The sequence below is a fragment of the Melopsittacus undulatus genome, chromosome Z, assembly GCF_012275295.1.
Source record: "Melopsittacus undulatus isolate bMelUnd1 chromosome Z, bMelUnd1.mat.Z, whole genome shotgun sequence".
Classification (NCBI taxonomy): Eukaryota; Metazoa; Chordata; class Aves; order Psittaciformes; family Psittaculidae; genus Melopsittacus; species Melopsittacus undulatus.
The window spans coordinates 13,709,404-13,725,056 of record NC_047557.1 but is presented as its reverse complement, the minus strand read 5'-3'; positions in this window follow the sequence as shown (position 1 = coordinate 13,725,056).

The window sequence follows — 15,653 nt, the reverse complement described above, 5'->3', positions numbered from 1 at the left end:
CCCTTCTTTCAAACGGTAATTACTGGAGGAAAGGATATGGCTACAAGTGGGAATCTAATTTAAAACCCAGAACAAATCAGTTTCAAGGCATTTTTTCATGTGGTACAGAAACCTCCTTTTCTGATTCTGACAACTGGTAGAACAGAATTTAGAATTATTAAAAAAAAAAAAAAACTCTATAGTACTTTGGAATTTGTTCCATAGATTTATTAAGAAAAGTTTGGTAACATCTTAGTCTGATTTCTTACTGTCAGTAATATGTGACTGTTATAGGACAATGCAAGTTAAGTCTCAGTAGTAGATTTGTTTTATAGTTAACTGCGATTAAGTCTGTATATTTTTTGCTATGTGCTAGTATGAACTGGTGAAGAACCTCTGTGTCATCATATGATAACTCTCTGGCTAGATGCTCTGGAGAGATGGTTTTAAATCTGTTTAAATCTGTCTATTCTTTTAGAATTAGATATAATATTGGCTATATTTAACATAAAAAAATCTCATATATTTTTCCTATATGATATTGCTGACATGACATGCTTTGTTGCACAAAGTGAAATAATGCACAGCCTTAAATTGTTTCTCCATCCCTACCATCTAAAGGATAAATGGAAAACAGGGGTGCCCAGAATCACAGGCCACAGTTATGCTATTGCAGTTAGGACAAGAAAACTCATTAAAAGTTTCATATATTGGTTTAATGTACCCATCCCATGATAAACCATCAATCTTCTTTATTTTATTTGACACTAACTACAGACTCACAAGCATCCTTTAATATCATACTGTGTGAAGATTTTGAGCAAATATGATAAAGCCTGCCCTAAAAGCAAAGGTAGTCTGTCTGAGACCTCATGGTCTCAGTCACGTTTATTCACCTTTTCCGGTGTAATACTCAATAAATACTGCTATGGCTTAGCTAGGACAGACACTAAATGTATAGTTTTATGGCTGAGCCTGCTCTCTGGTGCTCATTTAATCATGTGTTTTATTGTCAGCTCTTCTCAAACTGTCAAGCATTGTTTCTTATAAGAGAGAGACCTGCTTTCTGTAACACACATCCCCCCTAGTCCCACTCATCATTTGGTACTACTGCCTTTTTTTCTCTAGACTATTGATGACATTTATGGCTGTTTTTTCCCCAGGAAACAGCGTATTTTTAAAATGGTGCCTCTTTTTCACTTTTTAGTGTTTTGGCTCAATAATCTCTTATATGCTAGAAATGACCCAGCTGATGTCTTGATCTTTATATCCAAAACCATCCAAGAGCCATAACTAGCAGTGGAAACTCCCTCTGTACTGATTTGTCTTTCTTCAGGAGGCCCCATGGAGAAACCCTTTTCCTGCTCTGCTCAGTAACACAAATGTAGAAGCTGTAGGCACTGTGGTCCACAGCACCAGGCTGCTGCTCTCCATGCGCCGCCCTTGCCCCTCTCCCCGAGTGCAAACACTGTGTGACCATGGGCAAAAAGGCCAAGTGCAATGGAGAAACGCAAATGTGCCCATATTCACATCCAACAGAAGTCTACTACTAGTAGCAAGACACTGCAAACTGGTGGTATGAAAATGTGTAGTGGCCTCCATCATGCACAGAATTTACCAACACTGTGGGGCCATCTGTGTGCATACAAAGTCTCAGAATAGACTGGACTGGACTATTTCATTGGAAGGGACCTGCAGTAATCTTTTAGTCCAACTGCCTGACCAATTCAGGGCTGACCAAGTTAAAGAATGTCCTCTGACCTTTGTCCAAGGAATAGCACACAAAGACCATGGAAAAATGATACCACCTCAGTGGTTACCAACCTCATTTAGACCTACAGGGATTCACACAGACAACTGTTTAGGAGAGGAACCAAGCAAATAATCTGCTTCTCAGACTTTAATGCATTGCCATGTACAAATATTTTAAGAACAGTAAAGACTGGTTTTCCTACACTATTTCAAATTCAGCAGTTTTGTTTGGTCATCAAAAGTCAGCTCAGCAAAATGGAAACCTTTTGTGATAATTCATCCATGCAGTCAATGCTTGCTATGGCAAGCAATAAAGGGACATCAGGTCACCTCTCCCGTGGCTTTCACATCATATATAAGGCTGTATATCAAAGCTGAAACAAAATGCTCTGGCATTGCACAGATGAAATACGCCACCAGGTTTTGAGAGAAATCCTTAGCTACCCTCTCCTGGTACTTCACTTTCAGAACTGGTCTGCAAGTAGGTTGTGCCCACCCTGGTGGGTCCTGTGATCAGCCAAATGATGGGATGCTAATCAGGGCATAGGTATTCACACTTTATAGGACTGTGAAACAAACAAAAAAGCAGTAAAAAGCCACTCCTTTCTGACAGCTAACCACTACAGAACCATCCTGCTGAAGACAGAAGATAGCAGAAATACCTTTCACATCAGCAGCCTGACGAGCAAAACAGCTTTAAAAGAGAGTCCTAACACTGCATTAAGCCACGCAGTTTTAATCTCATCACCCGTCTGGTTCCTAAGTGTTTTCCAAAAGCCTAACTCTTGATCTAGGTTGTCTGTGATGCTGAGAATTGCCAAAATGCTCAGCAAACAGGAGGGATGAGAATGCAGTGAGAAAGCAGAAAGATGCTTGGAGATGGGAGAACACTTTTCAATCCATCTGAAGAAAACCCTCTTGTTGAAATCTCAGAGAGTGCAATACCTGTGTGTTTCCTGGCCTCAGCAGGGATCTGGCTGAAAGGAGTTCATTTCAGCTGCTGAAGCCATGCACATCAGCTTTGCAGATTTGCCAGCTCCTTCTGCAAGATGGCTTGCAACATGTATACACATGGTATCTGGCAACAATAATTGAGAGAAAATGAAAAATGCTTCTCATTCATTGCAAACAAATGGGTACAGTGAAATCCCAGGCAAACTTTCCCAAAGCAGGCAGCTTGCTGGATTAAAGAAGAAGTGAGTGAAAAGAGAATGTGGGGGCCCAGGGGACCCTGACAGGAAATGCGTGAGAATGGGAACTTCAAAGAAAGGAGTAGATACATAGGAACAGAGCAAGTTTCCAAATGCAGCCTTTGCTTTCTGCTCTGCAGGAGCAGAGCTCTGCCTGTGGCTAGCACAAGTGCTCACATAGGCACTGCTAGGGCTGCAGACTAGAGGCACCACCAACGCCCTGCTCTCAGCACGGACCCTTGTCCCGCACTTCCAGATTTTCCCCAGAACAATTCCTTCTGGCATTTTAAAGCTCTGCGACCTTGCAGGTCTGGGCACCTTCTGAGAAACAGGCTTATCTACTTCCAGGAGCTTTCTCTGCCAAGGCCTGTGATACCAGTACCCAAGGACACTGGAAGAGAAAACCCACAGAGAAGCTTTAAAGGCAGCCCCAAAGCTCACCAAAACAGAGATGTTCCAGATGAAGGCACCAGAGCCATAACAGAGAGTGACTGCTGACACAGCTCAGAGCCCTTTAGCCACACAAAATCTGGGGAAACCAACCTTTCTGTCTCTACATCCATGCCTTTACTTGGGGTGCTCCTTGGTCATTCTCTGATACAGAATTAGCAACTATTCAGAAAAGGGCTCAGCAACTAGGTGCAGAAATGTATGGCATATATACCACTAAGTGTGAAAAAGGTACAGCATGTAACACAGGTGAGCAAATAAACCAGTTTCATGGAAAATATGATCGGAGACTGGATTTGGATTGTATTTGGTGTGAAAGCTAAGCCATATTATTATTATGTGTGGGTAAAATTTAATTCTCACTTTACCTTTGGCATACATGTCTTTATTTAAACACATCAGCACTGTATACAGTACAGAGTTCACAAATTGTCTTGGGGATAGGACCTCAGTGCAAATATTACCAGTTCTATAGCTGACAGTCAAAATGCTAAAATTAATTGCTTATCTGATCTCTCCAAACCAACTACAAGCCGACAAATTATTCACAGCATTTCTATTATCACTGGTTTACAAACTATAAGCATGCTTTCCTGAAGGTTTACAGGGAACAACAGCAGTGGTAATGTCACCTGGGAGTCTTGACAGGAGACCTTTGGTTGGGAGTTGGTTTGCTTTCCCTTGTAAAAGCTCTGTTGTGTTTACTTCACTAAAGTTTAACTTGGCTATGATTTCATGACTCCTGAATTCACGCTGCCCCCCAGCCAAGCCATAGAATAGCTAAAGACTCAATAAAGATGAGTGACATCATTAACCCAATACAGTAGCTATTCAGATGTACGCTGTGGTCTCCTTACATAATCACCTAATTTTAGCTACTGAGTGAGCCACATACAGTACCACAGTGTGTTACGAGCTCTGAATAGCTGTCTAATATCCAGATGCTTTTTTTCAAGGTTATTTTATTTTTCTGTTTTAAAACTATTTCGTTACGCAAATCTCAACGTGTTATTTCCCTTTAAGCAAACCCTCTCTTCAAAACATGTTCAAGACTTCTGCTGCTCCTGATCACCTTGACACATCATTAGCTGGTCATCACCGTTGTATTGGTGCTCATGTCACTAATGTACAGTGCAGGACCTAGGGATTTTACAACTGTCAATAAGAACAGCCTAACAAAGCAGTAAGGTGATACAAGCCTTAATTCAAACACCAGACATTCATATGCTCAAATAAAAGCACCTGGTTTGTTTCTTGTAGGTTTACAAAACATCTATGAGAATACTTTTTAAACCAGAAACATTTGGGGGAGGGAATTCTTTTTTGCTATGCACTACAACAGCAGCATCTGCAGCCCCTATTCCTTGCAATCAATTAACAGCAGACACATGTATATCTGATGCTATTCAGTGGTACAAACACCAGATACAAATTCAATGTGGTAGCTTAGACATGCCCGCAGTAGTGCTGGAAATCCCTCAGATGGATATTCCACTTTTGAAAAAGAAGAAAGAAAACAGGGCTTTTATTGCAGGAATCACATGCACAGTTTGTACCCAGGCACTGTGCACACCTTCCAGGTAAATTGCATATTATGCACAGTGCTCACACAGGTTCCAGAGATCACACCACATACAAAACCAGTCCAGTGATCCTATTTGATCCAATTCACCTTTCTTCAGCTTCCCACCCCCCATCCCCTCCCCCGATATTTTTATATAACTATGCTCTGGCAATGAGAATTGTAGCTTTTAAAAAAAACCCTGTTTCTGCAGCTCTTTTCATCTAAATCACTTAACATACTAATTCTATGAAGTTCTAATTGCTCAGAAATTCCTGTGCCTACAGAAACTTACTGAAAAGAGGTGGAACAATTTCTTCACAATTACAGAAAAAACAGAGGATTATCTATAGTGCTTGTATCAAGGCACTTCATTATGGAGCATACAGAAGGAGATTACATATAAAAGCCGACCCATATGTTATGATCCCCCAAACCACAGTTCTGCTAATTCCCCCATCTCCATACTGGACATCTGACTTTCTCTCTCAGCACACTCTCCCTCGCTGCTGCCCAGAGCTGTTCTGCAGCCGGGAGAGCTGGCAGTCTCCATCCCTTGTGTAATCAACTAGCTCACCTCGGAGATATGCTCACATTGTGCTGGCACAGGCTCACTTCTTCCACTTTGCAATGCTATGCTCTGCAGACAGAGCTCTGTCCCATCTTTCCATCCAGTTAAAACAAAACTAGTGTCTTTGTGACAATTTCTGGAAAAACAAACATGCTAAAACCCAAGGCAACATCCTGTGCTGGCTTAAGTAACAGCAGCTCCTTAGCACTCATTTCCACCAGTGGAGATGCTGGCTTTGAACTCCCATTCACTCTGCACTACTAGCACAATATTTTTGATTGTGGTACTAGCAGGCGTCAAACAAATCATGTTAATGTTGGGAGCTGAATGTGCTGCCGAGGGCAGCTAGCTGTGCAAAGCTTTCACCCTACAAGCATCTACTCTATGCTAATGACACCATGGTAATTAACAACAAAAATCTTCCACACAGTAAGAACTATATTATTTCCTTTTAAATATAAATCGCATTTAATTGACAGATTTAAAGTTCAACCAAAGCCCAACCATGCAGGAATGGTGAGTGAAGCAAACGGGAATGCTGATCATGCCTTGAGACAAGAAAACCATTGGGGTCCTGTCTATTTGTCAAGGTATTTATAAACAGCATGAGTGAAATAGCAAGGTTTGATTCTGCCCAGGACTGTTGGATTGCAGCCCCTGCATTCATTCCTGCAGGCAGAGGGCCCCACATTTGATATTCCAATTGTTTTTAATTAACAAAACCCTGGCTATGAAGGAGCATAGCATGATTCAGTAATAAACATCACCAACACTGAGCCTCGTTGTGGAGAGCAGCACAGAACACTCAATTCCCAAAGTGAAACACTCCTCAGTCATGCACAGAGAATGGTGCACCAGGAGGAGCAAGTAAGGAGCAAACTGAAGGCAGACAAGCACAAAACAGAATTAAGTGACATGTCAGTCGTGTGTATTTCCAAATGAGCCATTTCAACCTGAATTCCCAGTGTGATATGGCCAGGCCAGAAGGATTTAGTTTCTCCTGCAACCAAGTTGCTGCTTGTGCAGTTACACAATGCTGTTTGTAACTCAGCTACAGGCATAAACCACAAAAATTAGATTACAGCCACAAGATAAGAGTATTTCCCTGGTATGAAAAGATGTCATACAGAATTCTCTGCAGCAGAGAGATGCCGGTGAAGAGCATCAAAGGGACACTGAAATAGCTGACTAGAATTCCTAGATCTGCCACTAAACTGACTTTGATTAACTCTCCTCATCTAGTATTTCCATTTCTTTAATCCTGCAGTAATAGCTGGTTTTCCAATTTGGATTCTTAGAGCAGATGATACTGTCTCTTTTCCATCCCTAGCATTGTGCAAGTCCAGGTTGCACAGAGTCTTGGGTATCATGGTTTAGTGAGAGGTGTCCCTGCCCATGCAGGTGGGTTGGAACTAGATGATCTTAAAGTCCTTTCCAACCCTAACTCTTCTATGATTCTATGATTCTATGTTTGAGAAGCACCTAAGAGAATAAAAGCCTGAACTTGAGCAAGGATTCTTATTGTACAGTAAAAAGGAAGTGTGGGAAGTGGGGATACTCTGTAGGATTTGATTAATTTATCCCTCCCTCCCCCAATAAAATGAAATTATTTAACAACTTTTCTTATAGAACAGTTTAAACTCTTTTGCGTCCCAGAGTAGGACACTATGCTGGACAGTAAAATGAGTGGTTAAAAAAAACAGAGGAATACATATCCCACTGTGATACTTACTTCATTTCCAGAAAAAAAGCTTCCCTTTACTTTTTTTAGTGTAAACATGGGTTAAAAGCTAGTAAAAATAAACAAAAGAATCCTACAAATGGACATTTTATAGAGCCTCAACCAAAAATGTTATAACTTTGTGAACAACAGAATCTCTCTCTTGGGAATCTGACAACCATCATCTACATGGAAACCCTCTTCTTCCACAATCTTTCATGTGCTACAGGATGATTTTACCTTTTAATGGTTTTGGAAAACATTATGTTACCTTCAAAAGTGGAATTATTATTTTATGACCATGGGCTGTGGTGCATGGGAGTGCATCATCTTCCATCACTCATCTTCATTCCACAAGTGGCCTGGGGTGCCCATCTGTCAGCCCAAACACTCCTGAAAGGTTTCCTAAAAAAGTGTTAGTGCAATAAGATCCCCACAAGTCTGAACTTCAGAGCTGAGGGTAAGTAAAAACAGTTACCTTAGCACTGGGGAAAATCTCACCGAGAAGACCATTTTCAGCACTATGTCAATCTCACTCTTGTTTTTTGTACTTATTTTTCTTTTTCCATGTTGTGGCTTTCAAGGTTATCCCAGTGCATTGTTCCTTTCTGCAGAGGGTTAATATTAGTGTTTTCCCTCAGCATATCCCAGCTGGGATCAGGGAGACTCAGTGTCTCTCAGATTAAAATACTTACTGCAGATTCGTCCACTTGTTCCTTCACTGGCCGTGCCTCTCATTGATCCATGGCCAGCTTCAGTTTCTCTGGTCCTGCACATTTCACCCAAGATACTGCCTTAATTTAGAAAAACACCCCACAAGATTAACTGCTCATCTGTACAGTTAATGAACCACTTGAGATATGATGCATGTTACCTCTCGGGTATAACTGCTTGCATAGCATGTCCCCATCAATAAAAGAAACAATATACGTATACATACATGTGTATACAAATTGTTATCACATCAAAGATAAAGCAGTGATGAAGCTGATGTCAGTTCCTTTAGCATGTGACCTCAGAATAATTTTCTAGGTAACCCCAAGCACTCAAGGATAATCTGCCTTGTAGCAGTCACCAGTAGTGGTGTCACGGCAGTACAAGGAATCCTCCTGTCACTCAGGAGCCTGCTGTGCTGGTCCTAACGTCAAATCTCACAAGGGTCATGGATCTGGAAGTTAAGCATAGGCTGTTTAGTCAATTAAGAAACCAGGAATTGTTTTCCCTCTCAGTACATGGGGACAATTTATAATGAGCTGGCAGGCCCAATAAGAAGCTTATTTTTTCATTACTGTATTTCCTCGAGATCTCTATATACTGTATGGGGGGGGGGGGGATAAAAGGGGGGTGGATGAATGAAACCCCAAAATCTTCAAAGATTGTTTTTAACAAGGAAAAACAGCTGTCTGAAGAATTCATCATTCCTAAAAATTCTGAAACAGAGCACCTGAAGCACATCGTATGTAAAACAGCATGAGTGGGGAAAGATCAGTACAATTGCTTTCTGAAATGCGAAGATTTCCAAACTAGCGAGAGAAAGAGGGAGTAAAAGTCTCCTATCTTCCTGCAACATCTCTTGACAACTCTAGGCTTTTAAGGACACAAATTGCTGCAATTACATGCAGGAGAGCGAGAGCAGATTTTTAAAGCTGATAGGAGACAAGAGTTGGCCTCTCAGAGAGACAGCTAATTTTGCAAGACTGCAGACAGAGAGCAGAACTTTTACTTGTAGCACACACGACATCAGCATCTGGTGCTTGCAAAAGGAGACCCCTCTACTCTGCATCAAGCTGATTTTCAGACTAAAGCCTTCCCAACTACTTTTGTGCTCCTCAGTGGCTGCGAGACAGAACATGCTCTGTTCACAGTCCTGGTGTCACTCCAGCTGCTCCGCCAGGAGCAATCCTTTTGGCAAGAAGCTCCACGTGCATTTTTCTGTGGCCTTGTCAGAGGGAACACAGAAACATGAACTGCCATCCACCAACTCTGGTGTAGCTGAGACTCATCCCACCACAGAGGAAAAACTAATCTGCATTGTGAATTACTGTTTTCCAGATGTATTATCTTGCATTTGTCAGGGTGACTCCCTGTTACTTCCTGCTTCTCTTTTTTCAGTGGTGTTTGCAGTATTCATCTGCATCATCTGTTAATTTCATTAACATCCTGTTTAATGATCTCAAAGGGGGTACTTTAAAATGATGTTACATAAAACCGGACATAAACTCCCTATTCCTGCAGCTTCCCACTGATCACCTCCCACTCATCTCTGTGCCCTATTATTTATCATGACCTGTTTCCTCGTCATGCAAGAGCTCATGATACGTTCATATGACATGCCATTTTCAGGTGAAAATTCCCAAGTCACTAGGCCTTAGTTTCTTAGCCTGGGATTGCTTCTGGTTCTCCTTTGTCCTTTGTTCGTTGAAGGATCGAATTAAATTTCTCTGAATCACTGCAATAACAACAGTTTTGTCCCAGTTCTGTGATGCACTAGTAGGCTATGGGGACACAGCTGTAGGCACTTTACTGTTACAAATTATAGTGGTATTGCTGTAGCATACTAGAAATTTCATATTCTCCCCAAAGTGTTATAGTAAGTGTATACTTTTAACTCAGTCAGTTAATATAAATCTCTATCAAGACACATTGAAATTGTTCTATGAATAATCAAGGAGATCTTACTGGAAAATGTCATAAAAACTTAGAGCCATTGTTGATAACATTGCTTGCAGTGGCTGTTTTGAAGATGCTGACTTCTATTTGGAATACTCTTGATGTTTGCCTGACTAGCCAAGTAATTTAAAATGAAAAGCCAACTGACACTATACACCAGCTTCATCGCAGAGTGGCCCCTTTGCTGATGCACAAGTCACAGTGCTGGAAAAATCTGAATTTTGTTTGCTAAGAGATGTCTTTTACTAAAATCACATGCAGACTCCAAAGTTTCAGAGTTCTTTGCTTGCATAACCATTGCATTAAAGAGATAAGACCAAGTGACAAGGGTAGTGAGTAATACAAAGGACAATAATTCCCAACTGGCATAGACTGTTGGCACCACATCTTGCACAGTTTATGTGGGATGCAGAAACATGCCTATGCACACCACCACAAAAATAAATACTATTACTACAGAAGTTTGCATAAAGATACAATTAAAATTGGTACACAAAATTCCCAGGAGGATCCCTTTCTCACCCTCTGCCATCCCTCCTGGGTCCTAATCTCACGGCACAAGTCTGAAGGGCAAATGGGGAGATGGGTGTTGTGACAAGTTGTTAACATCTCTAGCTCTTCACCAGGAGACTGATGTTGATGGGGAGGGCAGGAGGAGACGGCATTCTTTCTCGTCTAGAGTCAGCATGCAATTATTTCTATACATTTTGAAAGACATACTAACCCCTTGCTCTTTCTCTGCTGCTCTGTATGTTATAGCCATATTTACCATATATGGACTGCTTTATATTTGGTAAGATACTTGATTTGCTGTGCCTAAAACCAGCATATCCAGCTCCCAAAACTTCATTCTGTGAATGACCAGTAATTACCATTAGTGAGTTCCTATTCACTCTAGGGCTGCTGTTAGTTCTGCATCCACACATTTGAAGCCTCTGCTCTCACTCCATAACTGTACACCTCCATGGTATATCTGAATTCTAGGGTCATTGGTAGTTCATTCAACACAAAACAACCACATGGAATTACTTCTCCTCATGAAATAGATTGGTTTCCCCATCATCGTACAAAGCTAAGCAACACCTTACACAAATGAAGCAACAGTCACCTGGCTGCCAGACAGTAGCTAAAGAAGCTCAAAGAAAGCTGCAGGCAGCCCAAGGCAGATCCAAACCCAGGTAAGTCCTGAGGCCTTTTAGCTTAATACAGAACCTTGGCCAGTTAATAGCAATGGTAACTCCATAGTAAAGGGCATCCTAGACTGCACAGCAGAGCCACAGAACAAAGCTAAGGAACACAGGACAGGGATAGACCAGAAACACAGGTTTCACAGACAGGTGCACACTCTGCAGAAATCAAGGAGAAACAGCAAAAGACAATTTCCAATCTAGGAACAATGGTGCCCTTGAGGATGTGACAAGAGATACTGGGTGGTCAGTGGCATGCAAGAAACAGAAGTGCATGTAGTGCCTGAACACAGAGACTTTCAGGGAAGATTTCTAACTAGCTCCAAAATCCTCAGCATTTGAGCACTATGGAAACCTGCACTGTCACCTAATCACCTAACAAATGGAAGTGTCATGTACACTCTTGTGTTCTTAAATCAACTGCAGTGCAGTCCTGGTGATCTTGACAAGCATTAGGCACTTCTCTAGCCCATTACTAAGGAGTGATTTTTCAGTTCCTGAGGCCACTGGAAGAGCAGATGGTGAACAGGGAAACTGAGGAACAAGGAATGCTGCTGCTTCCATCATGCCTGGAGTTTCAGGAAGTCAATGTGTGTGCAACACAATCACCACAACACCACAAGCAAGGCAACCACAGATCTTACTGCAGTAACACAGTTCTTGGCAGGTGTGAATGTTCAGTCTTTGCATAGATCAGACCAGATGTACACCCTTAGGTGTGTGGCTAGCCACACTTCTAATTCACATATTACACAAGATAGTAGCAGAAAACACACTTTTTACTATAGAAGGAGAATTAAAGTGAGAATTCAGGACCAAAGCACCTATCTGGGACAAACTGGAAATATTTTTAAAATGTGGAGTACTGATATGCTGAACATAAGGAGGTCTTGAAGTATCCCACATCTGTCAATGTCAGAAGGATTAAGGCTGGACACAAACGGACAGCCATTAAAAAAATCCCAACTCAAAGCATATGAAGGGAATCCAGGAATTTCTAAGAAAGCCAACTCTTTTTCCAAAAATTTCTGAGTACAATAACTGAAAGCTTATGAACCCTTAAGAAAATTAACAGCATATGAAACATTTCCCTCCCATATATATGGAAAACCTTATGGATTTGCCACTAACCACCAATTTCAGTAACGGCTTAGCTGAATGAACAAAGCATACATTCGTTACATCTGCTGACAACTAGAAGCTGTAAAAAGCTGCAGGCACTTTAGAGCCAAGAGAAAATTCAAAATAATCTCAACAAAATGGTGATACATTTTGAAAAAATGCAATGAAATTCAGTACAAAGGACTAAATCCAGCACTTAAGATATATACAGAACCCCAGACAGTCAATTGTCTGGGCAGCAGCTTTGTAGTGAAGGTTCTGAAGTCTGAGGGGGATTAGGACCTGAACACAAATCTGTAATGCCAAACTGCAGAGAAAAAAGTGACCATAATGAGACATGCAAACATTTTTCCTGTTTACTCTGTAGTGCTAAAAAGGTAGCTTAATCTGAAACACTTCAAAATATGTGAGGAATCAGAATGAAGCAGAAAAAACAAATAATACATAAATATTATATATTTATATATCAAATAAATGATAATATACCAGAAAATATAAACCACAAAGGAAAACTGAAAGAATAAGAGGAGACAGGAGATGATACAAAAATTCAAACATAATAAAATCTTTTGCAAAGGGAAAAATCATAAACTGACTTCCATGGCTGCTGGGAACTGGATAGGAAATAGTGGGCTTAAATAGCTGCAAGAATGTTTTTCTTAGAGATTATGAAAAATTTTCTACTGTTAAGCAGAATGAAGCACTGAAACAGATTGTTTCAGAAGATTGTACACTGTCTGTCATGGGAGTGTTTTAAGAGCTGATCCAATAAACATGCCAGACAGACCTGGTTCAGGTATAGCTGTAACCTGAGTCAAGGATGGACCACGTAACTTCTTAAGGATCCCTCTAGTACAGTTTATCTACTGCAGGTTTTCATCAGTGGCATAGTTTCTCATGAGACAATACAGAAAAAGGCCAGAGCCCACAAGAATACAGAAACACTTCTTTGAAAGAATAAGTACTAGCCATGACATACAACAGCCCTGCATTACAGCTAAGGTGAAAAGAAAAGAAAAAACAAAAGGAAGAGATACTGGCTATGCTTTCTGAATCAGCTTTCTTTTGAGTCATCTCTCAGAGTACAAGATGAACATGCTGTCTGATCATCAGCCATTAAAAAACACAAAGTATTGCCAAAGCACTCCACCAACACATAGGCTATGGAAATTCCAACACACTGATCTGAGTGGAAGACACTCCTGCCAAAGTGGGAGACTGCCAGCGTTCTAATATACCTTTGCATGTATGTAGGATGGGAGCTTTTGACAACAAAGGCAAATTTCACCCAGGATGATATGCTCTATCTTGTGCTCCAGAGCTATCCAGATTGCATGAAGCAATTAGATGCTGGAGTCCCAGAGGAGGGACGAAGTATACAAAATCGTGTTTAAATGGTATTAATCAAAAATCCTAGCGGATTTTAAAACTGATGTAATAAAATGTGTCTATGCTTCAACGCAAGGCAAGCGTAAGGACATCTCTGCTAGCCAACTATCCAACTCTACATTTACATGCATGCATGAAACAGTTCAACAGATGACAAGAGCTGTGGGATCAACCACAGAGGACAGAACCTCACGAAATCCTAGTCAATCTGTGGTAAAAACTCAGAAAGGGCCTACCGATTTTTAATGAGGGCACTCAGGGCTTTCAGTAAGTTCCCATTGCCAAGAGGCAAGACAGGATGATATACAGGCATTTAACATGACAAGGAAATAGAAAAAGGATTTTGCAATACCATTGTGACTAACAGGCCACATCAAAATTCAGACAATTCAGTATTAAGGGAGGATGAAAGCTACAGATGTTTCAAGCTGGACACCCCCAAAGGCATCAGAGGTCAAAGAAACTAATGGATAATGGATGGCACTTGACTCAGGAATGCCACTTATTGCAAAACACTCCTCAGGGTCTAGCAGATATGGAACTGATAGGATAAAGATTCATGGTTTCTCTCCCCATTATACGTATTACACGTATTTTTATGGCCCAACAGAGAAAAGGCATGTGTGACAAAGAACATCACACGAGGCATCTAATTACTAGCAAGAAGCCAATGACTGGAGGCCCTTGGGCACAAATTCAGTTTTTGCTATCAATCCAAAAAACAGAGGTGGAAGTACAAGCACCAGTAAACTACAGATCGTAAGAAGCAGACCAGAGAGAAACTTAAAACAATCATAAAGTAGTTCCAAACAGCCAGAGGAAAAGGGCCAGGACTCAAGGACAGCCTTAGTAATCTTCTCACCTCTTGCAGATGACTTAAAAAAATAATATAGAAGAAAGAGACTGACATGTAGTACTTAACAGCTGGTCTTAACTAGTAATTAGCACAAATGACAAAAGACCATAAATTGCTACAAAAGCTAGAAGCTACACAGAATATAAAGAGAAAAATACAGGTTTGGAGAAAGCACCATGGAAGCAATTCTGCATGTCAAAATGCTTGTGATGATTGTGTCACCTCTGTGCAAGGCTGTAAGTAAGCAAGCAAACCAAAAAAGCCCACCTTGTTTCAGAATTATGGAAAAGAAAGCCCATCTGGACTCTGCCACATTGACACTAAGTATGGATGCATGGAGGACCAAGATCACAACCTGACAATTACCAAAATCTAGGTGCTTCATGAAGCTTAAAAAATGAAGTTCATTGAAAAAGTATATACAAGTATAGTTTCTAATAATCCAGTTTGCATACAGAGCTACATCTCTCATACAAAATATTTAATCATGTTAATATTTTAATGTTAAGATTTTTCCTTGTGCAATTCAAAGGGCTGAGACAGAGTTTGCTGTCCCAAGTACGGTCAAGCAGACTGTTCATATCTCCTTCCTGACTTGATTAACTCCTACCATTGAGCTGTTCAAGATTAAAATATGCTTTTAAAAATGTGTTAAGATTTGCCTTGGTGGTGAACATGCCTGAAAATCCTGCATAACGACTACGGCGAACAAACCAAGCCAAGAGCTAAAGTACAATTTATGTTAGTTTTAAATGGTTTTCATATGTATATCTGCACAGTAACTGTTTTCAATTCTAGGCTGCTAAAACAGTCATTCAAGACATTCACTCTAAGTAACAATGATGAGTTCTTCCAGAAATTCTAACACAACTCCTGCAGGGTTCACTTTCAGAACTCATTCATCCTAGAATTTGGATGACAAGATCTAGCTGATATGCATAAGTAACATAAAAGGAAAACCTTCCCTCCAGCTCAGAGAACAGCTGCAACTCAGTTCCCTAAGACATACTGCCTCAGTGAACAATGGACATGATAAACTGTTAATATAGCCTAAAACCAAGGACATAGTGATCCTCTGAAAATCTTATTCAAGGTTTTATAGAAATTTATTAGATAGTATTTTATTTTGTAGTGAATTATTTTTATTTAAAAAAGGCCTTAAATGAAACAATGCCATTTAATGTTCATTTGTTGAGGGACAATGAA